The sequence below is a fragment of the Oryctolagus cuniculus genome, chromosome 1, assembly GCF_051225735.1.
Source record: "Oryctolagus cuniculus isolate XC-2025 breed Fujian yellow rabbit chromosome 1, ASM5122573v1, whole genome shotgun sequence".
Taxonomy (NCBI): Eukaryota; Metazoa; Chordata; class Mammalia; order Lagomorpha; family Leporidae; genus Oryctolagus; species Oryctolagus cuniculus.
Genome location: NC_142867.1, coordinates 232,340,583 through 232,352,836, shown reverse-complemented (window position 1 = coordinate 232,352,836; position 12,254 = coordinate 232,340,583). Strand labels below are relative to the sequence as shown.

The 12,254-nt window shown below is 63.0% G+C and overlaps 1 protein-coding gene across 1 annotated transcript in view; it reads right to left on the bottom strand.

The window, feature by feature from the left end:
- LRRC8A (leucine rich repeat containing 8 VRAC subunit A) overlaps window positions 1-12,254 on the bottom strand; it is a 28,009-nt gene that overhangs the window by 15,188 nt on the left and 567 nt on the right. The window contains exon 2 of the mRNA XM_051838510.3: window positions 10,263-10,369. The gene's annotated coding sequence lies outside the window, so the exon portion shown is untranslated. The remainder of the gene's footprint in view (window positions 1-10,262; window positions 10,370-12,254) is intronic.

Genomic DNA, 12,254 nt, shown 5'->3' with positions numbered 1-12,254 from the left:
GGGAAAAGACTGATCCCATGATCGCATTAAAGCTGAGACCAGGCACAGCAACAGACGCGCGCAAGGAAGCCACGGGCTGGGGGGAGAGGGTTCCAGCAGGCCTGGCCACTGAAGGGTTAACATCCGGACCAAAGACGGACTTCTACAAAGAGACAGTCCAGCAGGGAAACTCACAGGGAAAATATGCGAATGGAAACTCGTGCCTGAAAAGATTCTTAACCTCATCAGTAATCAAGGAAGGCAAATGCAAACACCCAGATGCTGGGATACCACCACGTCAGTCCCTGGGCTGGCCAAGATGTGGCAACGCGAGGTGGGGGGCGGGGATGCACACGCCCCCCAGTCCACCGTTTCCCTCCCGGTGACACTCCCACAAGCAGTCGGACTGGCTCAGGGCAGGGCTGTTTGCAACAGCCAAAAAAAAAAAAAAAAAAAAAAAAGCCACCTAGATATTCACTAGGAGGTGAAAGGCAGATCGCTCCATTCAAACCATGGAGAGCTCTGAATCGGTGGAGGTGGCGACGAGGCGGAGCCAGACAAGTTGTAGGATGACACACGGGTTATGTAAGGGCTCCGGCACGGCTGCACCCAGGTGCAGTGCAGGGACAGGAACGGGCGCAGCACCCAGACGGCAGCTTCGGCTGGGGGGGGGGGGGTTCGGCTGAGCTGGAAACCCCGAGCGTGTGCTTACAACAGTGCAACTCCTGTAGAACACGAAGGCTGACGAAGCTGACGCCAGCCCCGGCTTTGTGCTCTTCTGAGCGCTTGAGCCATCTCATCACACAAAAATTCACCAGAACAGTCACCATTTCCACCCGCCGGCCTGGCTTTCCTCACACCCGGGGGGGGGGGGGGGGGGCTCGGCCAGTTCCCCGCACAGCGGACGGAGCTCGGCCCCCGAGGACGCCGCCGCTCACGGGGTGCCCCCTTGGCCTGGCCTGCTCAGCCCCAGGGACACGCAGAAGGGGCCCTTCCCACAAGGCAGTATGGGGGGGCTGGAGAGGGGGACCGGGTCCCTGCAGCAGAGCTGGGGCCTTCCTGGCCCTGAGGAGTCAAATGAGCAAACCAGAGAAGCCCCCACGCTCCCCTCGGTGGCGGGAAGAGTCGGGGTGTGCAGAGCTGGAGCTGTGGGGGCGTGGGGGCTCCAACCCAGCTCCAGTGCCAAACGACTCCACGCCCAGCCAAGCCTCTGTTTTTGAAATAGTATTTATTTTCTACAATTTTTTGAAGACTTATTTTATTTTATTTGAAAGGCAGAGTTAGAGAGAGAGGAAGAGGGAGAGGGAGAGGGAGAGGGAGGGAGAGAGGGAGAGGGAGAGGGAGAGAGAGAGAGAGAGAGAGAGATATCACCCTCCTGCCAGTTCACTCCCTAAATGGTCACAGTGACCAGGCTGAAGCCAGGAGCCTGGAACTCCATCCAGGTCCTCCACACGGGTGGCGGGGGCCTAAGTATCTGGGTCATGGTCTGCTGATTTCCCAGGGGCATTAGCAGGGAACTGGATCGGAAGTAGAGCAGCTGGGACACCCGGCACTCGGCTGGGATGCTGGCACCGAAAGCAGCAGCTTGACCCGCTGTGCCATAAGGCCGGCCCCTGTGTTCTATCATTTTATTTATTTACTTGAGAGGCAAAGACACACACACACACACACACACACACACACACACACACACATACAGACCGTCCATCTGCTAGTTCACTCCACTACGACTGCAATGGCCCAGCTCACAGCTGGGGCTGAAGCAAGGAGCTGAAAACTCAGCTCGGCACTCTCCTGTGAGCGGCAGAGCCCCAGTCCCTGCAGCCACCACTGCCTCCCAAGGTCCGCACGAGCGGGCGCTGCAGCAGAGCCGGGAATCGAACCCAGGCTCTTGCACGTGGGATGCAGTGCCGTCACCTGTATCCAAACCCCTGCCCCCACTTTTGCAAACCTCAGAACAGGAATAACGGGGATGGTGTTCTGGCGCAGCAGGGCCAGCCACCGCCTGCTCCACCTCTGACCCAGCTCCCGCTGACGCGCCGGGGAGAGCTGTGATAGACAGCCCGAGTCCTTGGGCCCCTGCACCCACATGGGAGACCGGATGGAGAAGAGGAATAATGCTGCCTGCTGCGCAGAGCTGTATATAGTGACGCTGTATGTAAGATGACCAAGACACACTAACTCACAAGAATATACAAACGTGACCGGGAGAGAAGCCAGTCCCGGGAGGACACTGCACGAGTCCACTCACACAAGGCGTCACCGCAACCAGAAGCTGGGAGGGGGGCTGCAGGGCCAGGAGGAGAGGGGTGGGGAGCCGGGCTCTAACGGGGACAGCGCTTCAGGCCGGCGTCTCATTTTCTCCAATTATTCCATTTGTAAAAAGTTGTTGATAAATATGTAATACCTGTGCATCTTTATGAGACACAGTATAGTATTTCAACACAAATACACAGCATGAACCAATAATTAGGCAATTAGCCTTTCTGTTTAGAGTTTCAAAGTTTTTAAAAAGTTGTGTTTATTTATTTGAAAGGCAGGTTGGGGGGAGTTATCTTCTATCCAATGGTTCACTCCCCAAATGCCTGCAACAGCCAGGACTGGGCCAAGGAACTCCTTCTGGGTCTCACATGGACAGGAGGAACCCAGCCACTTGGGCCATGACCTGCTGTCTTCTGGGGTGCACACTGGTAGGAAGCTGGATCAGGTGTGGAGAAGAACTCGGTCCCTGCCATAATATGCGACATGAACGACTCGAGGGGTGGCTTAACCTGCCTCACCACAGTGCGGCTCTCAGGGCGCCGGCATCCCTCGTGGAAGTGCCTGGTTCAAGTCCTGGCTACACCGCACTTCTGATCCAGCTCCTGCTAATAATGTGCCCGGGAGGCCGCAGACGATGGCCCAGGTTGTGGGTCACTGCCACTCACACGGGAGACCCGGGTAGAGTTCCTGGCTCCTGCTGTTGCGGGCGTCTGGTGAGCACACCAGGGGATGGAAGATCTGTCTGTTTTCCCCCTCTCTGTAACTCTGCCTTTCAAATACATAAATAAGATTCTTAAAGTGTGGGGCCGGTGCCATGGCACAGCAGGTTAGGCCGCCATCTCAGTGCCAGCATCCCATAAGGGACCAGTTCGAGTCCCGGCTGCTCCACTTCCAATCCCGCTCCCTGCTAAAGCACTTGACAAAGCAGCGGAAGACGGGCCCCTGCCCCCACGTGGGAGTCCAGGATGGGGCTCCTGGCTCCTGGCTTCAGCCTCTCCCAGCTCTGGCTGTTGTGGCCATTTGTGGGGTGATCCAGCGGATGGAAGCTCGTTCTCTCCGTCCCTCCCTCTCTCTCTGTAATACTTTCAAATAAATAAATAGATCTTAAAAAAAAAAAAAGAAGACATAAAAAGAGTATATCAGTCACAAACCTGTCACTGCGTGTGCAGCGAACCTGGGAAGATCTACCTGGAACCATGGGGACAAGTCTGAGGGTGGGGGAGACTGCGGAGCGCTGGCCACGTCCACATCCTTAAATAGCAAGCTGCTGGTTCCCTGACTTGAGCTGTATGAAAGGCAGCACTGCAGAGGGAGAGGCGGGGACAGAGAGCGCCTTCTTCCACCTGCTGGCTTACTTCCCAACGGCTGCGGCGGCCGGAACTCCGACCGGGTGTCCTGTGTGGGTGGCAGGAGCCCAGGCACCTGGGCCACCTTCCGCCACGTTCCCAGGGGCATCAGCAGGAAGCTGGTGGAGAAGCAGAGCGGCTGGGACTCCCATCAGCGTTCATACGGGACGCAGGCAGCACTAGCGACGTCTCACCCGGCCAAGCCACGACGCTGGCGCCTATGAACAAAACTCCCGGGGAAACTGCAAAGACCTTGCTCATGCTGTGGCTTTCTCAGGGTTGGGAGAGAGCGTACGAGGAGGAGCTGCCCCGTACCACATCAGGAAAAGGTCCCTGTCAGACCCGAGTCCGGGCACCCACACGCCACCTCCACCGCTGACTTCCTCACTGGAGCCCAGGGGGTCAGCCTCCTCAAGTGCGGGGTGGAAATACTAGAGCTACAAAACGGGCTCACAGATACAAACTGGGTGCCCGTGGGAATTAAAGTAAGATGGGCGTGGGGGCTGGTGCTGTGGCGCAGAGGGTAAAGCCGCTGCTGCCTGCTGTGCCAGCATCCCATATTGGCGCCGGTTCGAGTCCCGGCTGCTCACCTCCGATCCAGCTCTCTGCTATGGCCTGGGAAAGCAGTGGAAGATGGCCCACGTGCCTGGGCCCCTGCACCCACGTGCGAGACCAAGGAGGCTCCTGGCTCCTGGCTTTGCATCAGCCCAGCTCCAGCCACTGTGGCCATTTGGGGAGTGAACCAGCGGATGGAAGACCTCTCTGTTTCTCTGCCTCTGCCTCTCTGTAACTCTGCCTTTCAAATAAATAAATAAATCTTAAAAACAAAAACAAAAACAAAAAAGGGTAATGGAGGTGGGCGTTTGGTTGGTGGTTAAGACTCAGCTTGGGACGAGCCCTCGTCCGATCCAGCCTCCTGCTGACGCAGACCCGGGAGGCAGCTGCGACGGCTCAGGCAGCGGGCCCTGCCGCGCACGTGGGAGATCCGACTGCGGTCCTGGCTTCCAGCTTCGGCCCTCACGGCCCCTGCAGGCGTCTGGAGAATGGACCCGCAGATGGGAGCTCTAACTCTGACTCTCAAATAAACACATAAACAAAATAACCGGAATTCAGGGAGACAGACCTGGGTGCGGGCTGAGCCAAAGAACGGGTATCTCCAGGCAGGGGCCAGGCCACCCAGAGGCCCCAGGACCTCCCGTGACTCCTGGAGACCCCTCTAGGCTCAGGACCCCGGAGAGAGAGGCAGCCGCGAGCAGCACCGGGCGTCAACCCTGCTCTACAGGGTCCACTTCCTTTTGGTGCTTCCTGCAGGACAGAGCCCCAGAAATGACACGCCGTCTCCCCTATGCACGGGGTGCCCCAGAAATCACACGCCGTCTCCCCTATGCACGGGGTGCCCCAGAAATGACACGCCATCTCCCCTATGCACGGGGTGCCCCAGAAATCACACGCCGTCTCCCCTACACGCAGGGGTGTCCCAGAAATCACACGCCGTCTCCCCTATGTGCAGGGGTGCCCCAGAAATCACACGCCATCTCCCCTACACGCAGGGGTGTCCCAGAAATCACACACCGTCTCCCCTACATGCAGGGGTGCCCCAGAAATGACACGCCGTCTCCCCTATGCACGGGGTGCCCCAGAAATCACACGCCGTCTCCCCTATGTGCAGGGGTGCCCCAGAAATGACACGCCATCTCCCCTATGCACGGGGTGCCCCAGAAGTGACACGCTGTCTCCCCTACACGCAGGGGTGTCCCAGAAATCACACACCGTCTCCCCTACGTGCAGGGGTGCCCCAGAAATGACACGCCGTCTCCCCTATGCACGGGGTGCCCCAGAAATGACACGCTGTCTCCCCTATGTGCAGGGGTGCCCCAGAAATGACACACCGTCTCCCCTACGCGCAGGGGCATCCCAGAAATCACACACCATCTCCCCTACAGGCAGGGGCGCCCCAGAAATGACACACCGTCTCCCCTACGCGCAGGGGCACCCCAGAAATCACACACCATCTCCCCTACAGGCAGGGGCGCCCCAGAAATCACACGCCATCTCCCCTATGCACGGGGTGCCCTAGAAATGACACGCTGTCTCCCCTACGCGCAGGGGCGCCCCTAAGCCTGCCCGACCCCACGCGGTGGCAGATTTGGCAGCTCCCACACCTGGGCGCGGGCGGGTGCAGGCAGCGGGTAAACAGGGCACAGAGGACCTTTTGTTGAGGAACAAACAGAGCCAGAGGGAAAACTTCCCAGGCGGGAGGCTGGCACCCGCCCTGCGCCCAGCCCTCTCCCGGGAAGGGGGCAGCGCCGTTCCCAGGGGCCCGGGCAGGCCCCGGGCTGCGGCCCAGTCCCATGGGAGTCCCAGGCCTGTGGCTCTGCTCAGGGCCGCGTGCTTCCTCTGGTCTCAGCGCCAGGAGGGGAAGGAAAGGGCTCACCCCTCCTCTGGCGCACACACTCCGCCCCCGCCCCCGAGCGGGACACTGGGCTCCGGGTCCCCACACCCAGCTGGGGTGAGTCAGCGGCTGCGGGCTGAGGGTGCTGCCTGGCGTGGGACTCACCCTGCACAGAAGGGCACACCCTCACTTCCTGGGGAGGGACGGTGTCGGCCTCACTCTGCCTCACGCTGGGGCTGGGCTTCCCAAACACGCTGGTCCTCTTGCAAACCTGCAAGGTGGAGCCTGCTTTCTGGAGGGGAGGGTGACAGCGAGGGACACCCCCTGGGCCACACGGGGCAGCAGGTGGGGCGCGAGGCATCCACCAAGCACCCAGCACTTCCTGTGCCTCAGCTCCCACCCCCACGCAGGCCAGTGAGGCGGCTCCCCGCCGCACCAGGTGTGGCCCGGGCCAGTCACTCGGCCTGGCCGGGCCCTGCTTTCAACCGTAAAACGGGCTGGTGCACCTGGTCCTCCCAGGGCTGTGGCGGGAAGCTCCGACCAGTGCCTGCCACACAGACTCTGCAGCGTTGAGATTACGGGAGGTTTTATCAGCCCCTTTACGGGCGTGAGGTCTCAGGCCCAGGGAAGCGAGGTGACCCGCCCAGGGTCACACAGCCAGAGGTGGCGGGAAGACCCACCCCAGGCCTGAATCCCTCCTCTGCAAGGGTACCCAGGCCCTTGGAGATGCCACTGCCCCTTTCCCGAGGGACGCATGCAGACAAAGCGTCTTCAGGGGCCGGAGCAGGCTGGACTCTGACCGGTCTCTCAGGCATCGCTTTGAGCAAAGTCAGGAAGGCAGCCCAGCTTGGTGCTAGGTCTGGGCCCCGCGGGCAGAGGGGCCCTGGAGACAGGTCCTGACCTGCTCTGAACACCAGTGCTGCTTCCTAAACGGGTTATGAAACACAGGCCGGGGTAACCCACAGGGGCCGCAGACACCGGCCAGGCCCGGCGAGCGGCCAGCAAGCACCAAGGGAGTCTGGCACGAGGGAGCACCTGCTGCCCTGTCTCTGGGCTCCGGGCTGGAGGGGGCTGCCCCAGGGAGCCCGACCCGGCCCCCTAGGGCCCGGCTCCTGCCGCCATGCTGATCCGATGTCAGGAGGCGGGGCCCGGCAGGCGTGCCCGCGGTGTCCCCGTGGCGTGTGAAAGCTGCGGAACCTTACAGGCACTCACTCGGGGGAGTGTCCTCGCAGGCAGCGGCCACGCTGCAGCGGGCAATTTAATTCTGAAGTCTTGAGCCCTCAAGAGACGTCTAGAGGTGGAAGAACTCAAGAACTCGCTGCGAGGTGCGAGAAACCAGCAGGGAGCGTCTGCGGTCGGAGTAAAAGCCCCGGAGACCGCGCCCAGCACAGCCTTGTCGTGGGAAGGGCAAACCCTTGCTCCCCGTCACGCATGCACACGTGTGCACAAGGCATGCGTGCACACACACGTCCACACGCGCACACGCAGCAGGAAGTCACTGAACAGCAACATCCAGGCCCAGGCCTGCGGCGAGCTCAGCCCACTTCTGTCCCCCACGGGCGGGGCTCCTGGCACTCAGGGGTTCGTCCAGCAGAGCCAAGGACCAGGGTGAAGGCATGGACTCCAGCCAGCGGCCCTCAGCGTGGTCTGTAGCCCGCCAGCCTCCCCAGCGCTGGGGGAGCTTCCGCAGTGCACACTCCCAGGCCCAGCCCTGCCGAGCTGACCCCCCAGGTCTCGGGTGGCGGGCCGTGGGTACAGCGTTTCAAAGGAGCTCCCTGAAGGGCCGAGAATTAGAGGAAACGATGCCACGGAGGGGGGAGCAGAGGAGCGCAGGCCACCAAGCCAACAGAGCTGGCTCCGCGTCCCGGGGCCACAGACCTGGTCCCTCATCTGTCACGGACACACTGACCCCACAGCGAGGCTGTGGCAAGGGTCAGGTGGGCAGAGGCATGCAGTCCCCAGCAGGTGCCTGGCACCCTGGGCGTGGCGCCGAGGATGACCAGGGACACAGAGACAGAGGACACTCCTCTGCCCGGGAGGAGGACCTGCGCGTCGGGCGCACGCCTGGGGCTCCCAGCCAGGCAGCGTCCCACGGAGCAGAAAGAGGTTCCTGGGGAGGGTGGGACAAAAAACGTGGGAGAGGGCCGAGCGGGGGCAGGACCGTGAGCCCAGAGAACACCAGGGAAGGGAGAAGTCAGCAGCTCCCGCAGGGCCTCACGCCCAGATCAGCTCGGCCCACGACACTCTCCCGTCACAGACCCGGCTCGCGGGGCCTCCTCCCCCTTGCCGTCACCCACCCACCCACCCACCCAAAGGAGCTTTGCAAAAGGACCAAGGCCAAAGCCTCCACTGGATGCTGCAAGGGTAAACTGAGTCAGGACCAGCTGAACCCTGAGCATCCCAGAGGGGCCGGGCTCCCAGCTGACTCCTGTGTGTCCTCCCAACCCCCGGCCTGGGCCCCCCTCGGGCAGCCAGCGCAGGCCCGGACCTCCCAGGCGGGGGCCCACGCTACTCCCTCCGAGCTGCCCCTGGCACAGGCAGGAATTCAGATCTCAGATAAGGAGGCCCAGCGGCTCCTGATCCCTGCCCGGCACCCGGCACGAGCATCTGCAGTTCAGGCCTCTTCGAAAGCAACAGGAAGCCCCTACCGGGCAGGGCCAGGGTTTGCTGACCTTGTCCCAGTAAACAAGAGCGCCGACCAGATCACACACCAGGCACTTCCCATCTCGCCCCGCTGCCGCCAACTCCCAGCACGGTCACCAGGAGGGCTGTGGGGGTGGGGTGGCACAGATCTGCCCACCCCTTGCCGGGAAGAGAGGTCTGGGGGACACCACTAAACCAGACCAAAGCAAGCTGCAACCGGGCAGCTCCCACACGACCTGACTTCTGTGAAGAGCAGCCGACAGGCCGGCAGGCGAGAAGACCCACTCCTCCCATTCAGACCCGAGACGCTGGGGCGGGGGGGGGGGGGGGGGGCTTTCACTGTCTGTCTCACGGTAAAGCTCCAAACGGTACAGACAGGCAGCAAACACGCCACCATGTCGGTAACCACCACCACCACCACCAAGATTACTGTATCCTTTAAAATCCCACAACAGGGGTGGGGCGGAGGGAGCGGCAGCGCTGTGGCGTAGCGGGCAAAGCCGCTGCCTGCGGCGCCGGCATCCCACACGGGTGCCCAGTTTTCCCGGCGGCTCCTCTTCCAGGCCAGCTCTCTGCTGCAGCCCAGGAGGGCAGTGGAGGATGGCCCAGGTGCTTGGGTCCTGCACCCACGTGGGAGACCTGGAGGAGGCTGCTGGCTCCTGGCTATCGATCTGCTAAGCTAAGGTCTTTGAGGCCCTCTGGAGAGTGAACCAGCGGATGGAAGACCTTTCTCTCTCTCTCTCTGCCTCTGCCCCTCTGTAACTCTTTCAAATAAATAAAATAAATCTTAAAAAAAACATCTCGGAGGGGAGGCTCAGGAGCCGCGGTGGGATGTGGGTGCAGGGCGACCTGGGTGTGAGGGCAGAGGCCCCTGGCCCACCACGCCAGGCCCACCCCAGGCCCACGTCTCTCCACACTTGCCCTCCTGAGGAGCGTGGGCAAGCTGCTTCCGCACGCCGAGCCTCGGTTTCCGCGTCTCTAAATGGGGACCACGCTGCTTCTCACACCTCCAACACCCAGGCGGATCAGTCTCCGCATGCGCCAGCTGTGACCGGGCCCCGCACCCTGGGGCGCGCACTCTGCCAAGTGCCTCAGCACGTCCTGCAGGGACGCAGGCCTTAGTGCTGTCCCCTTCCTAAGACGAGGAAACCGAGGCCCACGGGCACTCAGCAAGCGCAGGCCAGCCTGGACTCCGGCCCAGGCCCCGCTACGGAGTCCAGGTCTACCAGCTCTCTCTCCCGCCCTCAGAGCTAGGACAATGCGCCGCTGTTTCCCCAAATCCCTCACATGGTGAGCAGAGACTGCTGCTCCACGGAACACTCTTTGGGAGCCGCGGTCACGCGGGAGCCGCGGTCATGGGGCAGCGCTATTAGCGACCCGGACTGATAAGAGGTCCACAATGACACAACATTGGCATTCAGAGGGCACGACACCAGACAGGCCTCAGCCGGCCCCATGGTCGGGAGCAGGACGGGGGAGAAGAATTCTGTCCTCGCCGCCTTTGGTCTGGATCCCCCAGACCCACGGCGAGAAGAGCAAAGTACAACGGAGACAGAGGCACTGCCCCCTGCTCCCCACGCCGGAGGTGGTGGAGGCTGGGACGGGAGGGGCGGGAGGGCCAGGACGGGGCCCGGTCTTACCCGGAGGACGGCTCTGCTATCTGTGCGTCGGCTGTGGGCGCTGAGGCTGGCCCACGTCTGGCCGGGCAGGGTCCTGGCATTCCTTTTGCTCCATAGACGCTGCCTCCCTAGAAGGAAGCGAGAGCTGTCGTCAGCGGGCCGCGTGGTGGCTGTCAGAGCTACCTGCCGTGTTGCCAGCACGGTCCCACAGCTGGTGGGTGCCGGCGCCGGGCCGATCTCCGGGCTGACAGGGGAGCCCTCCCCGCAGAAGTCGGTCCCCTGAGGAGCGGCCAGGCTAGCAGTTACAATCTGGAGAGCCCAGGGAGGCTTCCTGGAGGAAGAGGTGCCCACATCACCTGCTGAGGAGGACAGGAGTTGGGGAAAGAGCGTTGTCCCAGGCAGGAGGGGCAGCACCCCTCGCGTGGCGTGTGGGAATGAGGCGTGGCTCAGCATGGCCAGATCTAGAGCTGCAAGTGGAAGTGGCCAGAGAGGAGCTACGGGGACAGGGGGTGGGGCAGGCAGTTGCAGGCTCTGCCCAGATGCACAGCCACAGCTGCCCGTCATCCACCTGTCAACAGGTGTGCAGTGAGCATCAACTTCACCCCAGCTGGCAGGTGCAGCAGGGTCAGGGGAGCAGGTGGTCTGGCAGACGCCGGGGAGGGCACAGGATGGACAGGAGTCCGCCAGGGCTGGGAGGCGGGCAGGCCACAGGACCTCAGCACTTCTGGGAGGGGTCATGGATCCTCTGGTCATTTCTTCCAGCTCCCGGGCACTGGGCTGGGAGGACAGGGCCGAGGACAGGGCCTGCCAGGGAGACAGGCCGGGGACCCAGCCATTCCACCTGCTGTGATGGCCACCACGGCCGCCCCGCCCCGCCCCGCCCTCCTCAGCAAGGATGGGGACACTGAGGCTGGGCCTCTGACCGCCCCTTCCCCGGCTGCCCCTGTGGTACCCCTCGGTTACACCGGTCTGAGCACCTCCCCGCCCACACTGCAGCTCGGAGAGGGCCAGGGCCCGTGTCTTCCCGGCACCGCTCCTGGCCCAGGACAGGCGCTTACTAAAAGATGGCTGAATGAATGAATGCCACGACAAAGCGGCCGAGGGCCGGGCTCCGGGGCTCCGCGTCTGCCCCATCTGAACCCCCACGGCGCCTGGGCCCACGGCCCGCGCGCCTCAGCGTCTCCAAGTTCTCAAAACCCAGGTGGCTCCTTGCCGCCAACTCCCGCAGGCCAGGTCCAGGCTAAGCCAGGCGGCTGCACAGGGCAACCCCAGGAGCCCGACTTTCCAGAGAGGCCCCTCTAAGTCTACAAAGAAAGCTGCTTCCTAGTGGGTGTGCCGGAGGGTGATTAAGTGGGGAACCCCAGCCCTGGACGCCTAGCCCCAGCCCTCTCTAAGCATGGGCAGACGGGGGCCCGCCACCCACCCCGGCATCCCCCCACGCCTGTCCACGCCCCCCGTCCAGAGCCAGAGCAATAGCTGACCTTCACAGGGGCCACGGCCACTGCGGGGGGGGGGGGGGGGAGACGGCCCCGGGGGTGGGGCGTGGGGGGGGCGGCCCCATCCTGCCCATGGGAGGCAGCCCCAAAGCAGGACCTCCCCCCCACCCCCACCCGCTTCCCACAGTGTCTGTGGCCAGCATCCGCAGACCACCGGCCAGGGGGTAACAGAAGAGGTGGACAAGGCCCCCAGGGCGGGGGAAGGGGCACCTCCACAGACCAGTCCTAATCAGGGCGACTGCAGGACAACCCCCAGCCCAAGTCTCCTTCCCAAAAAAGGCAAGAGTTGCATCAGCCAAGGGCCAGCCCATCTCAGTCCGCTCCAGGCCGGGCCAGCGAGGCCGCGCAGTCACGAGGAGCCCCGGAGACCCCGGCGCCAGGCTCCTGCGCCGCGTGGGCCCCGACCTGGCCGGCCTCCAGCTCAGCCCCGGCCGGACCAGGCCCCGAGACCGCCGTGGGTCTGGCTCTCGGGCCCGGCTACATGCGGAGCGCAGGGGTCGCGCTGGCTGGCCTTCCC